The following is a 20,249-nucleotide window of genomic DNA, read 5'->3' on the forward strand; positions in this document are numbered from 1 at the left end:
CCACGCGTAAGTATAGTCTTCATCCCTCATCAAGGAAACTTCCCTTTGCAACAGATGGAGACCATCACAGAAAACCACAAAGCAATCAAAACGCAGAATTGTGGAGCCTAGTCCCTGTGGATACATCTACAAAACACTCTCCCACCAAAGGCTCGGGGAACACTCTGGAAGAGGGAAGAGAGGATCAGGGAATTTGCTGTGAGATTGTGTCTTCTACTAATGTCAGAAACTTTATCCATAAAGTCTCACCAACATGACTGCCTAAACATGAGCTGAACAAGGATAACCCAAAGTAGATGGGAAAGCATATGAGGCCTCAGCCCTACACAAGGAGCTACAGGCAACTAAGGAACACTGAGACTAGGTAAAACAGACTTCCCCAGGGAGGGACACACCAAATGGTCAGCCATGAAAACATACATAGGAGTAATATTGAATAGACTTAGCACATTGTATTTATAAATATATGTGTAACAACACTATTAGCAAAAAAAAAAAGAGGCTATGAATCTGAAAGAGAGCAAGGAGGAATATATGAGAGGGGTTGGAAGGAGGAAAGAAAGGGGAAATAATGTAATCATATTGTAATCTCAAAATAAAAGTTACAAAATAAAAAATAAGATGGAAAGCAACTGAGGAAGACACCTAGCACACGCACACACAGACAGACAGACAGACAGACAGACAGACAGACACACACACACACACACACACACACACACACACACACGAGAAAGAATTAAACAAAGAGGTCCCCCAGAGCTGGATGTAGTTCAGTGGGGCCTTGGATTTCATCCACCCCTTCCTCCTGCACTGCAAACAAGCAAGCAACAACAAAAGTGTAAGATGTCCTCTGGAGTTCAGTGGCCCTCCCCACCACATGAACACAGTGCGAAGGCACTGTCTATGATGCAGGCAGGGGACTCTAACCACTCACTGAATCTGCCCAGGCCTTTGTCTTAAACTCCTCGGTCTCTGGGATGATGAGAAGCCATTTCTGCCATTTATAAGAAACACACGGGGTTTGTGATGTGTGGATCTGGCCGCCCACATGGATGCAGGCAGAGACTTCTGAGAATTAGGTCTCGATTTGGCTTAGCTCAAGTCAAAGTGTATGGCCAGAACAAGGGGAGAGAAGTCTAAGTGCCTAAGCTGAGGGCAAGGGACTCTGAAAAGCACTTGTGGAAATGAGGAAGCCCTGCAGCAGAATTAGAAAAGCCACCACAGCAACCAGCTCTGAAAGGGGCCATCAGGGACTGGAAGACAAAGCCTGGAACAACAGGGCCAGCTGTGGAAGCTGCAAGACAGCCTGGGCTGCTTACCATGGGGGCTCCAGATAATTTCATATTCTTCTCTGACCTTTCTTTGTCAGCCTCACCCATGGTCCCTTCCCCTCGATCAAACACTCTCCCAGACCTTGACATTAACAAGGATAAGCCCTGTGACAATTCAGAGACCAGTTGAAACTGGACCGTTCCCTGTCACTAATCTGTGTGATTCCATGACATTTAAAAAAAAAGAGGAAAGAGAGGTTGGAGAGATGGCTCAACCGTTAAGAGCACTGGCTGCTCTTAACCGGTTCAATTCCCAGCACCTACAAGGCAGCTCACAGCTGTCTATAACTCTAGATCCAAGGGATCTGACATCTTCACACCAATGCACACAAAATAAAGTTAAATAAAGAAGAAAAAAGAAGGAGAAAGGAAGGAAGGAAGAAAGAAAGCAGAAGAGAACTAATTTCTTTTACTTGAAATAAGACTGCGCTCAGAGCACAGCAATCTGGACAGGAACCTTCTAGAATACACAGTCCCTGCGATGGTGGGGGAGAACCACTTTGTCTGGAACCCTGGCTTTCTGACCCCTGGCCCTAACACCCCCTCACCTAATAATATGCTGTCCATCAAGAAATGAGTGGGGTGAACCTAGGTTCCGAAAAATGAAGTCTTGAAAACAATACACACTCCTACATTTCTCCTTCTAAATTAAGCCTGTGTTCTTCATTAACTTGCTGCAGGGGACTGAGAGAAAATTGCTTTAAAACTGAGAACTGAATTTAAAGTAAGGAGGGGGGACCCAAAAAACACCAAGACCAGATGTTTGCCACAGTTTGCCACTAACTTTTGGGGACACTGGAAGACTAAAATCAAATCCAGGGCTTGTACATACTAGACAAGCACATCCACCAATCCATTTCTGGATGGCTGCAAACTTTTCCAGTTGACTTTCTTCTTAAAAGATTTTGTTTTAATCGTCGGGCTTAGTGGCTCACGCCTTTAATCCCAGTACTCGGGAGGCAGAGGCAGGCAGAGTTTGAGGCCAGCCTGGTCTCCAGAGCGAGTGCCAGGATAGGCTCCAAAGCTACACAGAGAAACCCTGTCTCGAAAAAAAGAAAAAAGAAAAAGAAAAAAAAGAAAAAAAAAAGGATTTTGTTTTATTGAGTGTGTGGCATTTGTATGTGTGTGCAGGTGACCACAGAGCAAAGAACAGGTGACAGATCCCTTGGAATTGGAGTTACAAATGATGCGGTCTGGGCCTCAAAACTGAACAGGACCAGAAACAAACACTGGATTTGGGTTGGTGCAGGCTTGCTGAAGAATCCAACTGTTTATTCTTCAAAGGATGCTATTAAGACAGTGAAAAGCACATCCCAGAGAAGAATCTGCAACACAGAAGCAGGTGTTGGGTTAGTGCCACCATGGGAATGTGTGAAGATCTTCTGTGAATCAGTAAGAATCTAACGCGGGTGGGGTGGGGAGGGTAAAGGAAAGTACAGGAGAGTAAATGAGGAGACACAAATAGCCCACAAACACACACCACCCCCACAATAACCAATGAGATCAGTGCACCCAGGCCAGGCGGCATAAACATAAAGTGTGGATGATGTGAGAGGGCTCATGATGGGGGTCGTCCTTCTGTATGCTGTATGCTGTATGCTGTATGCTGTATGCTGTATGCTGTATGCTGTATGCTGTATGCTGTATGCTGGTTGATAAGTAAAGCTGTTTCAGCCAATGGACAGGCAGGATTTAGCCAGTTGGGAAATCCAAACAGGAATAGAGAAAGGTAATAGGCAGAGTCAAGGAGATGCCATGTAGATGCCGAGGAAGCAAGCGGCCTGGACATCCCTGGGAAGCCAAGACAATGTGGAGATATGTGGATTAACAGAAATGGGTTAAAAATTAAGAGAGAGCTAGCACAATAAGAAGCCTGAGCCATCGGCCAAACAGTGTATAATTAATATAAGCCTCTGTGTGCTTATTTGGGACTAAAGGGCTGCCGGACCAGGGGGGACAAAACCACCATCTACAGGCTCAGCAGGCACTCTGGAAGGAACACACAAAGCTTCAGACTTCGAGGAGTAACAGTATGGGGACAACAGCACAGAGAAACCTGTACCTGGAAAAGATGCTTGCCAAAGCCTAGGAAGGTATGAACAGCCCAGTATCCATCTGCAAGTGGAGGGATGAATAAGGTGTACATTTTACTGAGAGTCATAGAAAAGAAACTATAGCAACAGGCAAGTAGCTGGTAAGCCTCAGAATACACACACACACACACACACACACACACACACACACACACACCAATGTGGCTATTAAGAAAGTAGAATACATATGGCTCCACTTACAAAAGCTTAAATGCATGCAAAATTCAACAGGATATTACAGCTATAAACCTATGTGGTTAAGCTATAAAGAGCAGTTAATGATTAAATAGCATTCTGACCAGCATGTTCTCTGGGGACAGGTGAACAAATCTGTTTAAGGAGAGGTATAAAATCAGTGTGGAAAGTCAGCCAGGCTCAAACTGCTTACAGGTGTTTTATGCATATATATGATTATTTAAAAACGAATAATTTCTAGCTAGGCACTATAATGTATACCTGTGGTCCCAGCAACTTTAGAGGCTGAGGCAGGAGGATACCTTGAGTTGGTGAATTCAAGACCAGCCTAAGTGACATAGTAAGACTTAGAAGAAGAAAAAGAAATCGGTAACTTTCTATTATTTCAATAATATTTAATCACCAAGAAAAATGAGAGGATAGAAGGATAGTTCAGTAGTAAACCAGGTTCCTAGGTTCCATCCCCAGCAACACAAAAAAAGGAAGGGAGGGAAGGAACGAGCAGAGGGCTGAATGAATGGCTGGGAAAAGACACTCTATTACCAGGAGCAACAAAACCTACAAACATGAGGCTGGCAAGATGGCCCAGTGAACCAAGCAGCTTGCCACCAAGCCTGAGTATGATCTCTGGGACCCGCATGGTAGGAGGAGGGAGCTGCCTCTATATTTACATGCTAAGTCAACATGTAATTTTACAAAGTGTCTTAAAAACACAAAACTCTTAAGAAATGTGCACCACCTCCATTAAAGACAACAACAAAACAAACAAAAATCATGAAACTCTACTGGGCACTCTAACAGGAGATGATAGAAATGAAGACAACTAAAAGAACGGCTATGCTCCTGGACTGGAAAACTCTATCTATTTATTATTTCATAAATGCAATTCCAATGGGATTTTAATGACACTTGCAGAAAATGCAATGAACTTATTATAGACTTCATAAAGAATAATGAATACATAGGCAAGCATAACCAAGGAAATTAAGAACGAGGGTTTGCATTAACATATCTAAAGTCATAATAAAAAATGTGACCGTAAAGCAAGGCATGGTGGTGTGTGTCTGTGATCCTAGCACTTAGGAGGTAGACACAGGAGGACAAAGAGTTGAGAGTCATCCTCCTCTACACTGTGAGCTCCGGGCCATCCTGGGCTACACAGTGAGACTGTCTCAAAACAAAAACAACAACAAAAAATAAAAGTGACAGGAAGAGAAAGAACAGATTAAGGGAAACAACAGAAAACCTTGAAGGAAACTTGCATGTTTATATACTACAGTAAAGATGGTGTTCCATGTCAGTTAGTACAAAGAGGAAAAGGACTGGTCAGGAGTAGTAACCAGGGTTCCTGCACCCAGGGGCTGAGGGATTCGGGAGGAAGGAAGCTCTCAACACCTCCCTTTTATACCTTGAATTTTTAACAGTATGACTGAAGGGATCAGCTCCCCATTTCTGCAGCTATAACAGCCTAAGATGTGCTTGCCTGTCCTTGCCTTGAAAGGTCACTTGGAAGTCAGATACCTGCCTCCTGGCAAGGAACCAATCAGAAGTTAGCTGGTAGTGCTATGTTTTATGGCTCTGGGTGTGCTTTACCGACAAGTGCACAGCAATTTAATGATGCACAGAACATAGCAACCGCCCTGGGAGGACCTATGGGCCATAACAACCAGTTGACCAATCAACACAGGGCAAGACCTCCAAGCCTGGAGGCACACCAATCCTGAGCCTGTGCGTACCCCTAGACACTCCCCTTACGACGCCCTATAAGATCTCTATTGGGAGGACCTATGGGCCATAACAACCAATTGACCAATCAACACAGGGCAAGACCTCCAAGCCTGGAGGCACACCAATCCTGAGCCTGTGCATACCCCTAGACACTCCCCTTACAATGCCCTATAAGATCTCTATCCTGTGGCTTCTCGGCATCTTTCCCCAGCCATCCGCCATGGTGGGTGGATGAAAGGCCTGAGCTAACATGGGGTTAGCTCATTAAACAACTGCAATAAAGCCTCGTGCTGTTTGCATCAAGCTTCTGCCTCCGCCTGGTGATTAGGGTCACCTCGGTCCTGGGACGAGATCCTGGGGGCCTGAGCCTCTGGGGGTCTTTCATGAGCATACCTCTGTACAGGTCTGTTAACTTGACAAGCTCTAAACTCATGATGGAGACAGGCCTCTGGGAGTATCTGTGGAGGATTACCTCGATTGGGTTAACTGAGGTCGGAAGATCCTTCTCAAATGTGGGCAGTACCACTCCGAGGCTCAGGTCCTGGAATGCATAAAGAGAAAGCTAGCTGAGCACTGGCATTTATCACTTCCTGTTTCCTGCCTGCAGGGGTCATATGACCAGCTGCTTCGCCCACCTTCAGCTACTCCCTCCCCACCAAGATGGACTGTCAACTCAAACTGTGAGCCAACAAAGTCCTTCCTTCCTCAAGTTGCTTTCGTTGGACATTTTGGTGAAGCAACCTGGAAAGCTATCAATTCAGAAAATGGGTACCAGAAATTAGACCATTGCTGTGGTGAGTGTGGATCTTAAGCCTTTGAAACTGGTTTGTAGGAGTAACCTAAAGAGTGGAATCTGGGGCTATGAAAACCCTCAGATACTGTAAGCAACAGTTAATGGGCCAGTCTGGTGGGAGTTTGGAAGAATGCATGAGAAATATAGACGGTGGAGGCCCAGCTAATGAGGTTTCAGATATAAAACTGAAGAAGAGCCTTCCCTTCCATCCTAAACCAGAATAAATATGGACAGGACTGGGGGGGGGGCGGGACAGAAAGAACCAGGAGAAAATAGCAGAGAGTACTTATCTGACCTTGGAACAGGGAGGACCGTTCAAACCCAAAAGCAAAGGAAAAGATGTTAAAACTGGGAAAGGGGGCTGGAGAGATGGCTCAGAGGTTAAGAACACTGGCTGCTCTTCCAGAGGACCCAGGTTCAATCCCCAGCTCACAACTGTACACTGTAACTCCAGTTCCAGGGGATCTGGCACCCTCACACAGGCATACATGTAGGCAAAATGTACATAAAATGTATACTAATGCACATAAAATAAAATACATTATTTAAAAAAAAAAAACCTGGGGCGTGCAGCGGCGGCAGTGGGGGAAGATGGCGGTGGCTGTTCCTCAGTGTGCATGGACCGTGGAGCAGTGAGCAGCTGCCCAAGAAGGACATTATCAAGGTTCTTGCAAAGCATAAACTATTGGGAAACATTAAAAATGTAGCAAAGACTGCTAATAAGGACCATTTGGTTACAGACTACAACCAAGTGTACTGAAACTGTAAGTAAAGTGTCTGAACAAGTGAAAAATGTGAAGCTTAATGACAACGATAAACCCAAAGGAACCAAATCTGAAGAGACTCTTGGTGAGGGTCCACCTAAATATACAAAATTTATTCTTAAAAAAGGGAGATAACACCAACTTTCCCAAAAAGGAAGACATTGTTCACTGCTGGTATACAGGGACACTCCCGGATGGAACTGTTTTTGATACTAATATTCAAACAAGTTCAAAGAAGAAGAAAAATGCCAAGCCTTTAAGCTTCAAGGTCAGAGTAGGCAAGGGATGGGATGGGATGGGATGAAGCATCAGAGGATGGGATGAAGCACTCCTGACTACGAGTAAAGGAGAAAAGGCTCACCTGGAGATTGAACCAGAATGGGCCTATGGAAAGAAAGGACAGCCTGATGCCAATTCTCACAGAATTCCACCAAACACCAAACTCATTTTTGAAATGGAATTAGTGGATATTGACTGAAACCAGTGCATCAGATCTGAGGACATCAACAACAATAAAAACTTGGCCTTGAAACTTAATGTGACTAATTAGAGCTTGTTACTCTTTTAAGGGAAGAGTGAACTGGAAAATTCAAGGAGTTAAAGCTTGTTTAGGTGATCTCAATTTTTGAGAAATGTAATCCCCTGGAAGTCCCTTTAAGTCTCATATTTTACTATAGCTGTGTAAAGTATTAAGAGAACTGCTTTTCCTTTTACCTCATGTAATAAACTAAAAGGCTCAATAAAAATGTCATGGATTATCTTGAAAAAAAAAAAAACTGGGAAAGGGCTAATGGATCTAACTACAAGTGTCTATCAGCCTGGGCTTCCACAACAAAATACTGTAGATGGGTGGCTAAATTGGGCCTGTCTTGATTTAGCCTGTCTTGAAAAACAAAAACAAACAAACAAACAAACAAAAAATAAAAAAAAAGGAAAGCAGGTTGAGCAAGCCATGAGGAGCAAGCCTTCATGACTTTCCTCAGTGATGAACAGTTACCTGGAAATATAAGCTGAAATTACCCCCTCTCTCCCTATGGCACTTTTGGTCATGGTATTTTATCACAATAGAAATCCTAAGATAGGGTCTCCACAATGAACTCTGGTGAACACATTTAGTCCATAAACATTTAAAAGTCTCTAGTGTAACAACGATAATGATAATAAAGAAAAACATTGAACTAAGGGCTGGAGAGATGGCTCAGAGGTTAAGAGCACTGGCTGTTCTTCCAGAGGTCCTGAGTTCAATTCCCAGCAACCACATGGTGGCTCACAACCATCCGATATGAGATCTGGTGCCTTCTTCTGGTGTGCAGATATACATGGAAGCAAAATGTTGTATACATAATAAATAAAATCTTTAAAAAAAATCAAACTAAAAGAAAAATGCTTGTTATATGTCAGTCAACACTCTTATGAATAAGTAAACATACTCTTTTTTTTTTTTTTAAGTTTTGTTGTTGTTGCCCTCTTGATTTGACACAGGCTCTGGCTGTATCTCAAACTGGCCTGCTCACTATGAAGCACAGGCTGGGAATTGAACTCACCACTTTCCTCCAGTCCCTAGTGTTACAGATGTGCCACCTGTGACCCTGTATGGAAGCCTAGAGAGGCCATTGTATGAAACTGTGAAGTCTGGATTGCCTTGGAGACCCCAAAATGTTGGTGATGCCAGAGCTGTGGGATACCTGCTAAGAAGAGCTGCTAACAGGGAGTGGAACAGGAGAAGAGAAGTGTGTTGCTGTCAACAGAGCTGAAAGGAGCTGTCGATCTGAAGAGCATTTGCCATCAGACATGGAGATGCAGAGTTTGGAGTTTGTCCAGCTGGTTTTCGGTCTGACTTTGTCCAGTATTCCCTCACTATGCTCCCTTTCCTCCCTTTTGGAATAATAATGTATGTATACCCTGTGCCATTGTATGCTGGAAGTATGTGACCTGCTTTTTCATTTTGATTTTACAGGGGTTACAGTTAAGAGATTGCATGAGTCTTGGAAGAGACTTGTTAAACAAGCTGGAGACTATTGCAGAATATGGGGACTTTTAAAGTTGGACTAAATGCATTTTGCCTTATGATATGGCTACAAGCCTATAGGGGCCAGGGAGTGTTTTGTGGTAGTTTGAATATAAATAGTCCCCATAGATCCCTGGGGAGTGGTGCTATTAGGAGGTGTGGCCTTGTTGGAGGAAATATGTCACTGGGATTGGGCTTTGAGGTTTCAGAAGCTCAAGCCAGGCTCAGTGGCTCACTCTCTGTCTTCCTGCCGCCTGTCAATCTGGATGTAGAAGCCTCAGCCACCTCTCCAGTACCATGTCTGCCTGTGTGTCACCATGCTCTCCACCATGACAACAATGGACTAAGCCTCTGAACTGTAAGCCACCCCAATGAAATGTTTTCCTTTATAAGAGTTGCTGTGGTCATGGTGTCTCTTCACAGCAATAGAAACCCTGACTAAGACATGCTCTTAAATGGATGAACTTTGTAATGCATATACCTCAAAGACTGTAGAGAGTGCCTGCCTGGCATGCCCAAAGACACACACACACACACCCTCTCTCTACCTCTCTCTTTCTCTCTCTTCTTCAATAAGATTATATTTTTTCAATTAAAAGTATAGGGCTGGATGTAGCCCTGTTGTTAGAGTGGTTGTCTACATCCATGAAGCCCTGCCTAAGCTCTCTAGCACCAGATAAGCCCAGCATAGTGGTGCACTCCTATAATCTATAATTCTAGCTCTCAGGATGGAGGACGGCAGATGAGAAGTTCAAGGTCGTCCTCTGCTACATAGCAAATCTGAGGCCAGTCTGAGCTTCATGAGACCTTGTCTCAAAAAAAGAAAAAAGAAAGAAAGAAAGGAAGGAAGGAAGGAAGGAAGGAAGGGAGGGAGGGAGGGAGGGAGGGAGGGAGGGAGGAAGAAAAGAAAGAAAGAAAGAAAGAAAGAAAGAAAGAAAGAAAGAAAGAAAGAAAGAAAGGAGAATTTGGGGGCTGAAGAGATGACTCAGTAGTTAACAGCACTTGTTAATTCTACAGAGAATCCACATTCAGTTCTTGGCACCCATTCAGTAGCTCATAAGCACCTGTAACTTCAGTTCTGAGGTCTTGATGATGTCTTCTGGCCTCCTAGGGCTCCTGAATATATGTGGTGCACATAAACTCCTGCAGGCTCCCATACACATATAAAAATACATTTTTCATTCTTTTTATTTCTTACATATATGTGTGTCTTGCCTACAAGTATGCCTGTATCACATGTGTACAGTACCTGTGGATAAGTTATTATGCTAGCTCTTATTTTCTTTCACATATGACATGTATTTATATTCCTGTACATATATGCATATATGTGCGCATATGTTAGTAGAAGGAGCACATGTGTGATGAGGAACAAAATTGAACCTGAGATAGGTTATTAACTGGTAATTTATTGCTAGAGATGGAACCCAGGACTTTGAATATGCTAGGCAAGTGTTCTTAGCTGCTGAGTCATCTGCCCAGTCCCTATCTGAACATTCCTATAAAAGCACTGGATTACATTTATCACTTGTCCTCTCTTCCTCGGATAAGCATAAGGCATACACATAAGGCATACACATGTTGTGCCATAAAGATCTATTACCTCTCAGACATCGTATTACTACAAGGTACAAAACTCCAAACTCATATGGTTCATGCTTCCAGTAAACTATATGGTTTTCCAGCATTTATGATATGCAGAAAGGCTGTCCCAGAGCCTGCCCCATAAACACAGACATTAGTGTTCCTTCCCCTTATGGTGCTGGGGATTGAACCTAGGGCTAGGTATGCCATGGAGGCATACGGCTGTAATCAAAACACTTAGGACACTGAGGCTGCAGGATTGTGAATTCATGGCCAATCTGAGCTACATAAGCAAAATGTTGCTTCAAAAATCCAACTAGGGTTGTCAAGATGGCTTAGTGGGTAAAGGCACTTACCACCAAGCCTGACAGTCTAAAAAAGTTCAATACCAGAACACAAATGACAGGAGAGAAGCAACTCCCATAAGCTGTCCTCTAACCTCCACATACATGCTGCACACACACACACACACACACACACACACTGCATCCACAGTGATTCCCCTTTTCAAGCCTCAGGACCCAGGGATGTATAGGTCAGGCACTAGGAAATTTCTCCCTGGTTTCAGCCCAGCTATGTATGCCTTAGTTTTAATTGTTTCTCCTAACTATTAAGTCATGGCCAACCAATGAGATGGGCTGTCCCCATCACCACGAGCATTTAAGGCAAATCAAACCGTCACCTAGTCATGATGGAAGGGAGTCCTGGAGGACACAGGACTCTAAGATGCCACATCTTGGTGAAGCAGAGGATCCATTGTCGGTGACTTGGGACTAGAAGGGCAACTCTCACAGAGCCTAGCATCAAATGACTACTAGATGGGCCACACCCGACAAAAACACACCAACATATGAATGAGGCAGAAACACTGCTGACAGGACAGGGCATTGATGACAGCTCTCTTCCTTAACAGGCAAACCCACCACCAGCTTCATGACTGTGCCACATGGTCATGGGGACAGGTGACTGTCTGTCCAGGGTCTGAGGAGTGCTTTTACATAAGGTGTCTACACAGTACCTGCAGTCTTACATAAGGCACGCTGGTATTTTTAGCAGCATGGAAATGCGGTGTGAACAGAGCAGCTCTCAAAGCACATGCTGGGGCTTTGCAGGCCTGCACGGACCTTGCAATGCTCTTTTGTTGGCAGCTCGATGCTGAGGGCTGAGGTCTGGGCAGGGGCTGCTGCAACATCCAGGAAGACCCAACACCTGGCAACTAGCCAGTGGAGATCTACGTCCCCTCACTTGCTCACTCTGGTCCATCCTGAGAGCATACTGAGGACAGTGCCCAAGCCAACGTGAGTGAGTGCTCCCACAGAGTCAGTGCTGTGCAAGGGGCACAAGCAGAGCTCACCCTGGCTCTCTCCCCCGCCCAAGCCAACTCCTTCTAGAACATGAAAGTCCATTCTCATGTTACCTCCTACCTGTCACAAAAAAAAAAAAAAGCCAAGATTCCAGGTAAAAATCAGTGAGGTGACAGGTGTGACCCTTCTATAAAGGAATGGAGTGTTGAATCCGCACCCTAGGGTTAGGCTTCCTGAAGCCCCTTTTCTGTTTTAGTACATTTTATTAAAATATAATATATACAGGGAAGGGCACACCCAAACTGATGAGTGAATTCTGGGTCTAGGGTATAGGTCAGTTGTAGAGTCTTTGTTTACATGCATGAGATTCCAAGCTCTGTCCACAGTGCCACAGGGGTGGGGGTGGGATGGTGATTGATGAATTCTGACAGCATGAACACAACATGCAACCAATCAGCTTAAAAGAAAAAAAAAAAAAAGTGAGACCAAGGCAGGAGGCCCACTTGAACCAGAGCTCGGGGCCAGCCCGGGTAACATAGCAGGCCTTCTGCTATCCCCCTGCATCTGGAGTAGCACTATACCAACTTGTAGCTGCCTCAGATTTCTGCCTGTGACTCATCCACGGTGCAGCATGTGGCTGTAGACCGCCCATTCTCACCCACAATGGACAGCTAGTGTTTACATTTACCCCATTTCTATGTCCAGTCTCTGCTAGGGACTCCCAGTCCTTTCCAGTTTAATTGGTTATTTAACAGAGCCAGTCTGAATGTAACATTCCTTTTCACTGTAGCTTCCTGTCCACTGTAAGACACTTACACAATGTTGAACACTACTGCTCTATGCTTTGAATCTTAGAAAAGCCCCACCTCTCCAATTCACCCTTTCATTCTTAAATTATAGTCTTTCCATTGTCCATCAGCACCACACAGGGCCTTAGCCACAGAGGACAGACCCTTCCACCATATACTTTGCTGTGTGTTAACTCTTCTGGGGCATCAGTTTCTTACCTGTAAAATGAGGATACTATTAATACTTTTAACTTCCCTTGGTAGAGAATTAAATAAGGAAACTGCATCTGGAAGTGCTTGGCCCACAGTTCTCTCTCTCTCTCTCTCTCTCTCTCTCTCTCTCTCTCTCTCTCTCTCTCTTGTTTTGTTTTTTTAAGTATTGTTTAAAGGTTTATTTCTTTTTATGTGCATTGGTGTCTTGCCTGCATGTGTGTCTGTATGAGGATGCTGGATCCCCTGGAACTGGAATTACAGACAGCTGTGAACCAAGTGTGTGCTGGGAATTGAACCCTGGTCCTCTGGAAGAGTAGCCAGTGCTATTAACTGCTGACCCATCTTTCCAGGCCACACTTGGTCGATATTAATAGCTTGTGATCACTGCCAAAAGCATCCTTGTTTCCCTTCACATCTCTGAGGTGCCCTGTTCTGGGTGGTGTCTGTGGACAGCAGCTGAAGAAAACTGACAAGCATCCAAGACAAGAGGCAGCACAGTTTTTATCCATGAGCAGTGGGTATCACTCAAAATGTGACCTAAATCAGGGTCATCACCCTGGGGTCATCACTAATGGTGTGCCAGCTGCCTGGTGACAACCTGCTGGGACACCATCGGTGCCCAGAAGTTACTGTTTGAAGAAACAAAAAGAATTTAATATCTACACAATAGGAAAGCAAAGGAGAATATTTAATTTCTCCGGGCAGCAAACACAGAAAAAGCCCCTCCAAGCACACAGTGCAGACACCTAGGAGCAGGAGACTTGGGCCTCACACTACTGGTTGCTATGGTAACGGGATTTCACAGCAGGAGCTCATTTTCATATGACAGTGGCCTGCAAGAGAAGGGAAGGGCGCCTTCTAAAGAAACTTAGTTGAAGGTTCATAAAGGGCAGCTGGAAGTGCCTTTAGGGGATGGGCACTTAGGGAACTCTGGAAGGACAGACCTGAGGGAACCCTTCCCTGCCCCACCCTCTCCAGCTCTCTAATCCATAACTCTAAAGCCAGATCGGAAAACAGCATGTTTCCAGGGATCCCGGCTGATGTCACAGCCTCTGGAGTCAGGAATCCCATTACCATCTGTCTGTTAATAAGTCCTTTCCTAGAGTTCAGGAGAGTCACCAGTATGCCTTGCACACCAAGATGAGACACTGAGGGGACACCAGAGATGTGGAACACATGTTTTCAGGACAAACAACAAACTCTTGTATCTTAAGACAGCTTTGATTCTGGAGGACTGAGTTCCACCTCAGCTCTGCCCAACCACAAGCTGTGTGATTCAGACAGGTCCCAGGTCCTCTCTGAGTTTGTATCGTGATGGGCAAAATGAAGACAATAATCTTGATATCTACCTCTCTGGGAGCTAGAGAACACAAAACCATCAAAGGCCTGGACCCCCAACACAGGACACAGAATGCCCACTTGGTAAGTGCTGATGTGGTTAAGAAGCCAGCAGCAGAGGGCACTAAGGATTAAACTGCACAGAGCACCCTGTGACCAAGCCACCCATGACTCCAGAGGAGCAGAAGGCCTGGAATCTGGAAGAATCGGTAGCTCCTGGAGGGAGATTTAGTTTGAATAGGGTTCCAGGCAGGGGATGAGATGGAGAGGTCTCAGAAATCTGGGGGTAGTTTACTGAACACCTACAGGATGTACAGGGCTAAGAATCCAGAGAAAAAAGGAAGACACTGCTACCAGGGAACCCCAAGACAGCAGTGGATAAGGGCACAGAGCCAGGAAAGGGGTCCTGGACCAGTGGGATTTGGAGAAGGCAGGAGGATCATGCTTTCTCAGGCAATAGTGCCTGAGCCAGGTAGTGCAGGGAAGGACAAAGGAGACAGTGTAGGGAAGTGAGCCAGTTCAGGATTGGAAGTCAGTACCAGATTGAGAGCCTGTAAATCCCAACAAAGGAGCAGAGCCCTGAAAGGCCTGAGGAAATGCAGAGGATTTCTTAGGAGCCAGTGACAGGGTCAAGGGCCACTCATTCTAGAGGTGACATGCTAGACAGCCTGCTGCATGGGGCTAGCAGCAGAAGTCTGTATTCAGGCCTATGCTATTCCAAGACAAGGGCTGCTGTCTGAGACACCCATCCAGACAGACTCAGACTCTCTTTGGGTGACTATGGTGCATCCCAAAGCAAGCCCGGACAGGACTAGACACCAGACAGTGTGATCCAGAAGCCTCCCCATGACCATTGCATGAGAAGCCATGAACTGGGCCTGGAAACCAGAAGCAAGGAAAGAGAAGAACAAAAAGGAAATAAAGACTGCCAGTGAGGGGCTGGAGAGATGGCTCAGAGGTTAAGAGCACCGACTGCTCTTCCAGAGGTCATGAGTTCAATTCTCAGCAACCACATGGTGGCTCACAACCATCCCCCATGAGATCTGGTGCCCTCTTCTGATGTGTATATATACATGGAAGCAGAATATTGTATACATAATAAATAAATCTTAAAAAAAAGACTGCCAGTGAGGAAGACCATAAAGTAGACACCCGGGCATGGGCAGGGAGTGGGGGCCGGGGGGGGCTGGGGGTGCTGGGGGGTGCTGGCAGGAAAGCCAGCAGCTTCAGCTAAATAGCAAGACAGCAGTCAGGCTGCGGGATTAGGGAGAGGACAGAGCGGCAGGTGCAGAGAGCACTTGTGGTGACAAGTGAGAGCAAAGCTTACAGCTCACCGCAGATGGGAGCCAAGTGGCAGACAAAGGCAGCGATGGAGGGCGCAATCTCTCCGGGTGGGGGACCCTGAACTACGGGGCTGGCTTCTCCAAGAAGCTCTCGCCTCTGCCTGGGGCCCCAGGGAGAGGCTCCTTTACCTCTTCTGCCCTCTGCCGCCCTGTGGATCAAAGCTTCCCCGCCGCACAAACCGACTGACAGCGACCTTTCACCTGGATTCCACAGGCTCAAATCTCACTGAGATCGGGTTTCCACCTTTAGCATCCTACCGTCCGCCAGGGCGACCGCTAAAGTGTATCAGGACACACGGGTGGGTAGAAAATCGGGTCGCTCTGCCCTTGAGCTGCCAGGCGGGAGGCAACCACCTCGGAGTGCTTAGACGGACTGAGACCCCTGGGGAGCCAGCAGGTGTGTCACCATTCTGAGCGCGCGGCGGCGCCCCGCGTGGATTGAAACACTCCTCCAAACCTGTCTGACAGCGGGGAGGGCGCTTTCAGGGGCAGAACCGGCTCGCCACGGAGGAGAGCCTCCACCCCGAACTTGCACACCCAAGGGCTCCACGTGTTTTCGTATTCTCACTCCTGAACGCCGATCAACGGGCTTGAGCCAAACGTCCAGGACTAAGGACCCCCCCCCCCCCAAGCCTATCCTGAAAGCATTGGATCCCGGCCCCTGACCCGGCAGGGTCAACTGAGAACAGCGGCGCCCGCAGGCTCCTCCCGCCGCACGTGCGCGCTCGCTGGGCTCCGCACTTGTTGACTCGCTGGCGGGCGCGCTCGCCCCAGCGCCGCCTGCCGTCCGCGCGCCGCCCGCGCGCCCCTCCCCCACCGGCCGCCCCCGCCCCGCGCCCGGGGCATACTCGGGGCCACACTAGGCACAACCCACCTCCCGGGGCTGTGAACCCAATCCCCGGAGTGAGAGCGCGGTGGTGGAGCGGATCGCGAAGCTGTCCCGGGACAGCTCGCGTGCAGCCCGGAGTCTCGGACAAGGGAGATTGAGAGACAAGAGAACAAGCCCGGGAGCAAGGTCGGCGCCAGGCCCTGTCCTCGCCCCAACGGTGACCAGGGACCGTCCCCACCCCGGGTTCCAACATCTCCAGGATCTGAGCTCTAGCTACGGAGCCATCCGGTGCACGCGCTCCGGCCCCCATCTTGGAGCCAGACACACACGGCCGGGCCCCGAGAGGCTAGGCTCCGAAAGTGGGGCGGCCCCACTTTAGCCACACTTACCTGGGGGGTTCGCCCCGGCCGGGCGCGCTCCCTGGCTGCCCTCTGGCGGCCACATCAGGTACCGGGTGCGCGCCCCGCCCTGGTCCGTCCCCTCTGACCCGGGACCGGTTCCTGCCAGCTGAAGAGCCCTGGCCTGAGGCCATCTGATAGATACCATCCCTTTTAGATGGCTCTTCTTGGCACGGAACGGATCTCGAGGGCTCCTTTTTGTTACAGATAACGAACAGCTCTGTCTCTTCTTTATGGAGCTTCAAACCCCTTCTAGCAATCCCAGGAGGCAAAAGATATATAGGTAGGGTTTCTGGAAACTGCAGCTGGAGCTCGATGTGTGTGTGTTGAGTGAATGACTGGGGGAGGTACGAAGGGAGGCAACTTGCTACAGTCTGCAGGGGAATCAGCCACACAGAGCCTAATCTCCTGTCTGCTTTGTCTTGGCTCCACCAGTTCAAAACGAATCAAGCTGTATTCATTTCCAGCCGCTGTGAGCCTGAATGGTGCCTGTGCATTCAAGTGGAGTGTAGCCATCTCCCCAGCTCACAAGACTAAATGTTTTTTAAAACAAAATCCTGAGATGGCCTTGGAAATCAGTAGCCCAGTGAAAAGCCTGAAACTCCTGGTTGCCATATTAACTCAGCAGCCCCGATTAGTCCCCAGGTCATATCGACTTTCATCTGGGTTCTAGCTCTTCCCCGTGGGAAATGTGATCTTGTGTGAATCTGTAAGTGAGACCTGCCAGGAAACTTTCCGTAGTGCAGAAATTTGTATAGCGGCCCTAGCCAGTAGCAACTGGCATTACTTCATTTAATTTGACTTACCATAAATTGCCACTGTGTATTGGGCAGTGAAGTCTCAGCTTCCGTCTTTCTTTGCAGATGGGAGAGAGGAGTGAGAACCAAACGCATGGGAAGCCCCTAACCCAAGGCTGGCTCACTGAAAGGGTCAATAGTAGGAGTTCCTACTGTCATCATCTTCTTACCGGTCATTTCCCTAACCCCCAGATCTCAGGGATGGGGGCTACCTCGAAAGGGGAATCTTGTTGGATTCCATGGAAGCCAAGGGTGACCGAGGTGGGGAACAAACATGCCAGGCAGACAGAGCTTAAGTGAGAAGTTTTGATAGAAAGAGAAGGAAGGAGGGGAGGACAGAGAAAAGAGGTCAAGAGACATGGAGACGGAGAGAGAACAGAAGAGGGAGACAGGAAAAGTACCATCTGCCCCCAAGGGAACAGCAGGAAAGAGAGCATAAAGGGGGGTGGGAGAGGTCTTTCTTCTCAAAGGGGCCCTTTGCACCTGCATGCAGACTACTAGTCATGGAACCCTGGACTGACCAGTGTACTGCCTGAATGCATTCTGCCAGGTGACAGGGGCAGGCCAGCATAATGCCTGAATCCTTACACCGCCTGTCTGCACACAAGCTGGCTTCCAGCAGTTGCTCACAGTACTGCATGCATAGCCTGTTACAGCACACTGAGATGACCCAGCCTCTCTTTGAAAGACCGGCCAGGAGAAACTGGTCAATACCCCAGTTGCATTGTGTAGTGCCTTGCTTTAGCTAGAGCTTCAGCCTGCAACTAGCAAAGCTTCTGGTGGGTGCTCGTGGCAGGCACTTCAGCCATGTGCTTGGGTTGGATTGAGGACTCTTGCCAGTTTCATTAATCTTTATTTCCTAAGTGTCCCACACAGGACTCCCAGCGGCAATACAACTAACTACCCTTGTGTGGCTGTTACCTGGGGGCATTTGGTATGTGAAAGGAGAGACAGCCTAGGCCTCCTATCCTGCACCAGTGTGAGATGGGCTCTTTCTCACTAGTGGCTCCCACATGCCCATTGATTGGGGGGGCACACTTCCACATGTCTGTCTGTATGTCTGTGTGTGAGAATGCCCACACATGTGAATGGGTGCACCACCATAGGCCAGTCACCAACTGTACAGGCTCTCGTTCCAAGGTCCTTTCTTCTTGCCAACTCTTCTCCCCGTAGTGTAGAGGAGCGCCTCCTGCACATCCACTTGACAAAATTCATTTTTGCTCTTTGATCCAAGCAAACTCTTTTCTTTCTTTGAAAGGATTACAGATGGGGGTCAGGATGTCGCTTGGTGGCAGAGCGCACCTGCCTTTGATCCTCAGCTTGATAGAAGAAACAAAAACCATGGTGTGTTGTCCACCTGAAATCCCAGCTACTTAGCAAACTAAGGCAGACAGATTCCCAAGTTCAAGGCCATCTATGTTATCCTGGGGGAAAAAAATGAGAAATATAGCAAAGACCTTGAAAAAAAAAATCACAGGTACATTTTTAAGATGCTGTATCCTGGCCTGGCCTCAAACTCTGTATGTAGCAGAGGGTGTGCTTGAACTCTTGTCCTCTTACATTCACTTCTGAGTGCTGAAGTTTCAGGCCTTCGCCCCTACACCTGGTTTATGCAGAGCTTGGGATTAAATGCAGAGTCTTGTGTGTGCCAAGCAAGCACCTAACCAACCGAGTCACATCCCCAGCCGGTATCCTTGCCAGCTGCAAATCCACCTGTTCTCTAAAGAAGGCAGACTCTTCATTCACTGTCAACAGAATGTCATTGTTTTGCAACAGAGTAATTATGTTGAGGTACCTGGGACACAGGTGAACAAACTGAAAGAGCTTCTGCCTCAGCCGAGTTTTCACACCCAGAGGAGAATGGACTCAGACAAGTAAGGGATCTCTGGTGTTGACTGGCGGGTATGCTTCCTCTCAACTCTGACTGGAACTTCCCAGTGAGATGGGTAGATAAGGACCCTTGCCAAGACTCCCTAAGAGCCCAAGCTGGTCCTTCATTAACCCCCACAAGCCAATGAGAGCCGCCGAGTTCCCTGGGAGGGGATGATGACAAAGCAGGCTCCTCTTTAGCCCCCTCTACTTCCCCCTTCGCCACCATGCCAGGATGCTCCCTGGCAGAATGTCACCAGAACCCAGAACCGCTGCCCCTGGAGAGGCAGAGCTTGGGGAGAAGTTTCTTGAGAATTGGGTCTTCATCCTGAAGTTTAGGAGCGGCATGGAGGTAGAGCGGAGTCACTCAGCCACCACACTGTTGTCATCTTCATCAAGGGACTCCTTTATTCTAGGGTTATCGTGTTCATAATGGGCTGTTTAGCAACATCCCTAGCCTTCACTCACTAAAGAGTAATAATGCAGACTTCCGTCACTCAGTTATGACAATAAAAAGTGTCTCTAGACTTTGCTAAATGTCCTCTGGGGGTCACCCTCCTCCCTCCCTCCCACATCAACAGTGAGAACCAAGTACCCAGGTTTCCAGCCTAGCAGTTAGTTCATGAAAGGGAGGTTGAGGAGCTGGGAAACTTGCAGTGCAGGACAAAGAAGGAGAGGGGAGGGGAGAGGGGAGGGGAGGGGTGGAAAGGACAGAGCAGGGCAGGGGAGGGCAGGCCTGCATCTCCAGTTGAGATGCCCAAAAGCCAAGAATGATCTGATGACTGCAGGGTTGGGGCGGGGTGTGAATGTCCAGCCGTCCTGGAAGATCCCAGGTCAAGAAGGTGCCTGGGCCCCAGGGAACTCCAGCTTG

The 20,249-nt window shown here is 47.5% G+C and overlaps 1 protein-coding gene and 1 pseudogene across 5 annotated transcripts in view; one reads left to right on the forward strand and one right to left on the reverse strand.

Annotated features, from left to right (window-relative positions):
* The window catches only part of Rph3al (rabphilin 3A like (without C2 domains)), a 142,018-nt gene extending 125,175 nt beyond the window's left edge, over positions 1-16,843 (reverse strand). The window contains exons 1-2 of one of the 5 annotated variants that reach the window (XM_027426718.2): positions 16,704-16,843; positions 5,823-5,891 (exon numbers count right to left, since the gene is read on the reverse strand). The gene's annotated coding sequence lies outside the window, so the exon portion shown is untranslated. Of the gene's footprint in view, positions 1-5,743; positions 5,892-15,614; positions 16,066-16,703 lie in introns of those variants that run through there. The other 4 variants (XM_027426725.2, XM_035447491.1, XM_027426720.2 and 1 more) reach the window with 4 other exon arrangements.
* Positions 6,735-7,497, forward strand: LOC100760608 (annotated as a pseudogene).
* Positions 16,844-20,249: the final 3,406 nt, after the last annotated feature.

This window comes from Cricetulus griseus, chromosome 7, assembly GCF_003668045.3.
Source record: "Cricetulus griseus strain 17A/GY chromosome 7, alternate assembly CriGri-PICRH-1.0, whole genome shotgun sequence".
Classification (NCBI taxonomy): Eukaryota; Metazoa; Chordata; class Mammalia; order Rodentia; family Cricetidae; genus Cricetulus; species Cricetulus griseus.